General features: G+C 37.9%; 1 long non-coding RNA gene across 1 annotated transcript; it reads left to right on the forward strand.

Moving 5' to 3' along the window:
- The first annotated feature begins 925 nt into the window (after positions 1–925).
- Positions 926–3,439, forward strand: LOC121800617. Its single transcript, XR_006050545.1, has 2 exons — positions 926–1,053; positions 3,017–3,439. It is a non-coding gene; the product is annotated as an uncharacterized LOC121800617 (long non-coding RNA).
- Positions 3,440–6,000: the final 2,561 nt, after the last annotated feature.

The following is a 6,000-nucleotide window of genomic DNA, read 5'->3' on the forward strand; positions in this document are numbered from 1 at the left end:
ACTGCAGGAGGATTGCGGAAAGAGCCTACCCCGATCCGGATAAGAAGTACTATGAGTTCACCTACTGGAACTGCTACGTTGTGCTCAACGAGTCGGAGAAATTCCGGGCAGGCGTCGACGCTGGCTGGCCGAAGAGGCAGAGACTGAACTATACCGGAGATTATAGCGGCAGCAGCGGTGGTTCGTCAGACCTCCCCGAGACGGCCCAGGAGGTCCCGACTCCTCGGTCGTTCGGTCGCCGACCTCGCCCGGTTGGGCAAAGGCGGGCGCAGCAGGTTGCGAGGGGGGGCACACCGAGTTCCCAGGATGTCCATTCGGCATCCCCCCTCGGCAGGTCTACCGAGGAGCTCAAATTCTTCGCGCGCCAACAAACGCGCGCTCAAATGGTGAAGACCTTAGCCGACTTCCAAGCGGCGGTGGACCCCGAGGTGAAGGATTTTCTTCGCGTATTGCTCCAGAGCCAGCGTGAAGAACTGGAGGCGATGAGGAGGGACACCGGCGGGAATAGCCGCGGCGTAGGTGGCGACGGAGGCGGCGGCGACGGCAGTGAAGAAGCGTTGGGCGACGACGGAGACGAGGACGGCGGCGATGAGTGATTTTGTTTTACTTTTTTAAATTAATGTACTTTTTACTTTTTGTAATTTTTTAAATTGTTGTACTTTTTTTTAAAAGTAATGTACTTTTTAAATTTTAATATTATTATTCGAATTTTCCGTATTTGTCTCGTAAATTAAATTATGTATGTTGATACAATTGTAAATTAAATTATATAATTGTTATTAGTGATGTGGATAGGTAGTGTGAAGGCTATTTGATGGCTATTTGATGTCCAGTTGATGTGGCAAGCTGATGTGGCAGGAGAATTGTAGTGCTGATGATGTGGCAGTGTGAAGGCTATTTGACGGCTATTTGACGTCCGCCAGCATTGGAGATGCTCTAATAAAAAAGCGCGTTAAATGACAGAGACATTTTTCTTCCGACAGATCCGACTCAGCAGCTCTGTTTTCACCTTTCGCGATTTCTGGAAATCGCAGATCGTATTTGGATAGACAGGTAATTTCTAATCTCCTCTATTTTTCAGTTCCTTTCTCGTTTTAGATTTTGATAGTAGTCATGATCCGATTGTTTTTCGATTCATTCATACAGAATCTCCGTTTCGCCCCTCGAATTTTGTTGCCGCTTTTTTCTCGCTTTATTTATTGGTATATGAATGACGCTGAATATGGAGATTCGTCTAAATAATTTGCAGATTTTTATGGATCTCATTTTTTTTTGTTTTTTCAGCCGATGGTTTTTCTAATTCCTTCAAAACTGTAGCATGGTTTTATTACTAATTATTATTTTGGGGAGATTTGGAAAATTTGTTGATGTTGGTGTTATTCATACGGGAGTCTGGAACCTTTGCTCCAATTTAAGTGTTAGTACTCGGATGTCTTAATTCTTTTTAACTATGTAGTCTACACAACATGAAACAATAGTAAAAAATTTTGTGCCAATATAAAAGTATAATTTTTTGTGAAACAAGGATGAAACCTTTTGTACTTCACATGGGAAAAAAGTTAACCGCGTCTAAACATAAATAACGGAATGTACCGGTGAAACTTTTTGTATAATTTATATTTGAAACTTTTTGTACTTATATAAAACAAAGGCGAAACATTTTGTATGAGTTATGTAATCATCCCCTTAAATTGTGTAGAAGACATGTAAAAACTGAGTAATGAAAATCCAGATACTTACTTTTGAGAAACTAACAATGTGGATGCCTCCTTGGGATTCCAAATAAAACAGGGATGCCAAAGTGTTAAATTTAGATGATTAGGTCTCGTTTACTCAATCACGTGAGGAAATGCACTTACCTTTGTTTGGAAAAATCTGTTAGTTGAACTGTTGAAGGGGAAATGAAATTGTTATGGAGTACTAATACTTGTGATTTCAAAGGATTTGGAGATATTGTTTAGCTTTCCTATACCTCATTTTCTCCCCTTTCTTTCTTCAACTTTATCTTCTCAACTTTGCATCCTAAATGATTTGAGATCCTAATGGAAAAGATTTAGTACTCTATGTTATTATATTTACTCAAACAGCTGCACTGAAGTAGGATAACATATTTTTTGGGAGTGGTCTAATTCTTCAATACCCTGGTTCTTAGGATATGATGGTTGCTCGTTTGCATGTTCTGTATTCTTGACTGGTAATGGATGTGATATTATGGAGTAATATTGGTTCCTTATTGTTTAATCTCGGAATGGTAAGAATGGGATTGTCTTGCTATTTTCAGTGGCAAGGTCTACTGTTAAACATTTAAAGAAGCAAGCCTGTGAAGGCCCATTGGAGTTGCTTCTATGGTTCCTCTTCTGTCTCATAAGAGTTCATTTTTCTTAAGGCGGTTTTGATTTTGACTGATAGGATATGTAGATAAGAGTGCTAATCTACCATTCACTTTGACAGATTGCTTACTTTCGAACTCGTTTGACATCTAATACTTCAAATACTCAAAACTACATTTTCTCTACTTATAATCCTATCACATAAAGTAAATGCTCCCTTAATGTATATCATTTGATTATCTGTCTAATGTCTATTACCGGTTTGGTTTAGAAATCCATTAGTTTGCTACTGATTTTTCTAGAATGGCAAGGGACATATTTGTGTCCATTTTATTTGGCTCTTAAGTTCTGTATTTAGAGATTAGAGTTGTGAGGATTGTAAATTTGGAACTGATGAATCTTGGTAAGAGTAGCTGGCTTATAGAACCTAGCCTGTGAGCATGGTGCTCGGGAAGTGTTTCTTCAGATTCTCTTCGAACTTTGGATTCTGTTATTGATCCCTTCGTCCCTTGTTAATTAAGATATAAAATAAGAAATTTGCTGGAAATAGAGACCCCTTTTTATACACTCCTACAACAATCTACCCTCATCTGTTTGGTATTTCCTCATCCTAAGATTTAATCAGAAATTTTGTTTCTTTTCCTTCTTTTCGTGTTTCCCTCCCTCCCCCATTTCAACAATTGCAGGACATAAGTTATCATTATATGGATAAAGCAGAACCTAACAAGGAGCTTACTGAGGATTCGACTCGTGAATCACTGATTGCTCTCTCTTACAAAGTACCTGCCAACGAACAACCTGCTGCAACGTCTCCTAAAGATACAAGTATTGAGAACGGTTGCGGAAGCCCACACTTTGATGGAAAAGAGAAGTATAGGTCTGAGCTGATTTCCATCTCTTATTCACCATCACCAGATATGGAAATCCGGCCGCTGTCACCCGCAGAGTTGGACGGTTAGCGTATTACAATGTAAAATTCCCAACAAAAATTGTAAACAACTTTTGTTCTGTTTTGTGAAATTTTTATAAATTACTGTATGATTTGTGTTGCAAAACTTGTGACATCAGCAAGTATTTTGTTCAATATACAGTTGAACATGTTGTGAATACTTGTACTTTGTCTCCACCCAAAATAGTATTACTGCCATCGTTACTTATTACAGTAATAATGATCATGCAAGAAACTCGGATAGTTTTGAAAATCATGTATTGGCCAAAATTACCCCTATAATATACTCTGCAAGAAGAGACGGCAGAAAGCGTTAAATCTTTGGTGAAATAATTTATAGTATTTGGTGAAGATTCTTGGCGTCTTCTCTGTTGGACAAAGAATGTTAAGTCATGGCAACGCAATCGAATACGTATACAACTACTAATTAACTCAATACTCCTATTATATACTCCACTACTTACATTAGACATATAGATATGTTGTAGAGAAACTTAGTGAAATAGTGCTCATTTCGTATGTTGTTGTCTGGTTGTGTATATTGGGAAATAGAGTTGATTCTCTTTCAATTTACAACTCCAATAATCTTGTCTGCATCTGCATTCAATAATGCTTGTGTTATGGTGCATCAAATTTGATGCTGCTGCCTCTCCCAACCAATAATTGCTTATATATTTTGTGGGATTTGCAATTCGTTTTTGGACTAGCTACTGATTTGATGCTCTGGGCAAAATTTTGTCATGTTTCATTCTAACAAAAGTTTTTGTGAAGTATCAACTTGATCACATTGTATGTCTGAATTCAAGAGTGTTGTGTTGGCGTCTTTGATCCTACAAACTCACTCTCACTTTATTAATATTGATTCTGCATCTCAAATTATTTATAATAGTAGTACTAGTATATTATTCTGTGCTGACCAATTTTAAAGTGTAAATAATGTCGGATTCTTACACCAAGGTTTCTAATTTAACCATGCCTATTTATTTCACCACTTTCTAATTTCACATTCTGCAATATATTTTGCATAATCAATTTGAAAAAATATTGACATTCATCAATATGGCGATTGTTGTCTGCCATTAATAAAAGTTAGTACTATAAAACTAAGATTAGTGTGAAAGGGATTGAGGAGACCTAAAATAGGAAGTGTTGGCTTCATTAATTTTGTTGGAGTGCTCTCTACCTCAAAATGGCCACTCATAAGAACGTTTACACGCACACAATTCTTCAGGAATTATATCAATATGACTATAAGGCTATTTTTGTCCTTAATATATTGCAATTTTTTTATTTTGGTTCAAAACATTATCTTTTGAATTATTCGGTCCCTCACAAAAAAACGGGTCACATTTGGTCTATTTTGGACGGTTTCGTCAAAAATTTGACGAAAATCCTAAGGTGGAAACCAAATTCTCGCAATATGTTGACGTGGTAGACGCCGATGTAGATGGAATCAACGAGATTCCCCAAATAAACAGCTAGGGTTTGGTTTGTGGAGAGCAGAGAGGAGTACCTCGTGACGTCCTTCTTCACCGTCCATATAATGCCGGCGGCGGTGCAGCTGCGGAGGCCTTCGCCGCCGCCGATCCAGACGCCGAAGATGCGGTCAAATTGCTTGCCCTTGCACGTCGTCGTCCACTCGAGGACGATTTTGGCGGAGCTTGGGGAGGGGCAGTGCGGCGGCGGTGTGTAGGCGTCGAGGACCGGCGGCTGGCTGTAGGTGAAGGAGAAATCGTGCTAGAGAAGGAGGTAGGAGCATGGTGCGTTGCCAGGGAGATGGATTGGTTTGGTGAGGGAGGAGAAGGACCGAAGGTGATGGTACGGCGGAGCTTGGCGGTGACGCAATATGTTAAGGACCAAAATGGGTCTTTAGTCTATCAATATTTACATTATTTTGTTCTAGTGCGTCACAACTTTTAAACTCTATACCAATAGACTACAATTTTGGAAAGAGCAGAATCAATAGAAGTGAACGGACGATGGAAAATGAGGTTTTATTTTATTTTTACGAGGATTAAAAATATAATAATTCACAAATTAATTTTCAAAATAGATTTTGAATCGATAATGTTTCACTTCTTTTTCTTCAAAAAACATTTATGCAGATCAGGGTGATGATCCCCTAAAGCCGTCATTGGTTAAAATCATCCCAAAATTTTATAGATTTGAAGAGAGAATGTATTTGAAGAGAGAATGTATTCGTTTGATTGCTATTTGTATTATCATTGTTCTTGGTGGACTCTTTTATCCAATTTTTTATTTTGAATGAAAAAGAGAATAATATAAAAGAGAAAATAAAATAGAGAAAGTAATGTTCTCTTTTTTAGAAATATGTCATATTAAGTGACACATTATTAAAAAAAATTGGCACTAAGCGATTTGGAGGAAGCATTGCATATGCTCGTGAAGCCATTGCGCGACAATTTTTGAAAATTAAAAATATATATTACTCCATATAATAAAAAAAGAAATGTTACGATGGGAAAGCAATGTTTTTTACTCAAAAAATTAGAAAAAAGAAAAAAAAGAAGGCGAAGTTAATGGTACTCCCTCGGTTCCCTCATAGTTGAGTCATTTTTCTATTTCGGAAAGTTCCTTCATAGTTGAGTCATTTCCATATGTAGTACTCCCTCCGTCTGCGAATAGGAGTCTCGTTTTTCCATTTTAGTTCGTCCGCGAATAAGGGTCACGGTTCACTTTTACCATAAATAGTAATAGGGT

Source organism: Salvia splendens, chromosome 1 (genome assembly GCF_004379255.2).
Source record: "Salvia splendens isolate huo1 chromosome 1, SspV2, whole genome shotgun sequence".
NCBI lineage: Eukaryota > Viridiplantae > Streptophyta > Magnoliopsida > Lamiales > Lamiaceae > Salvia > Salvia splendens.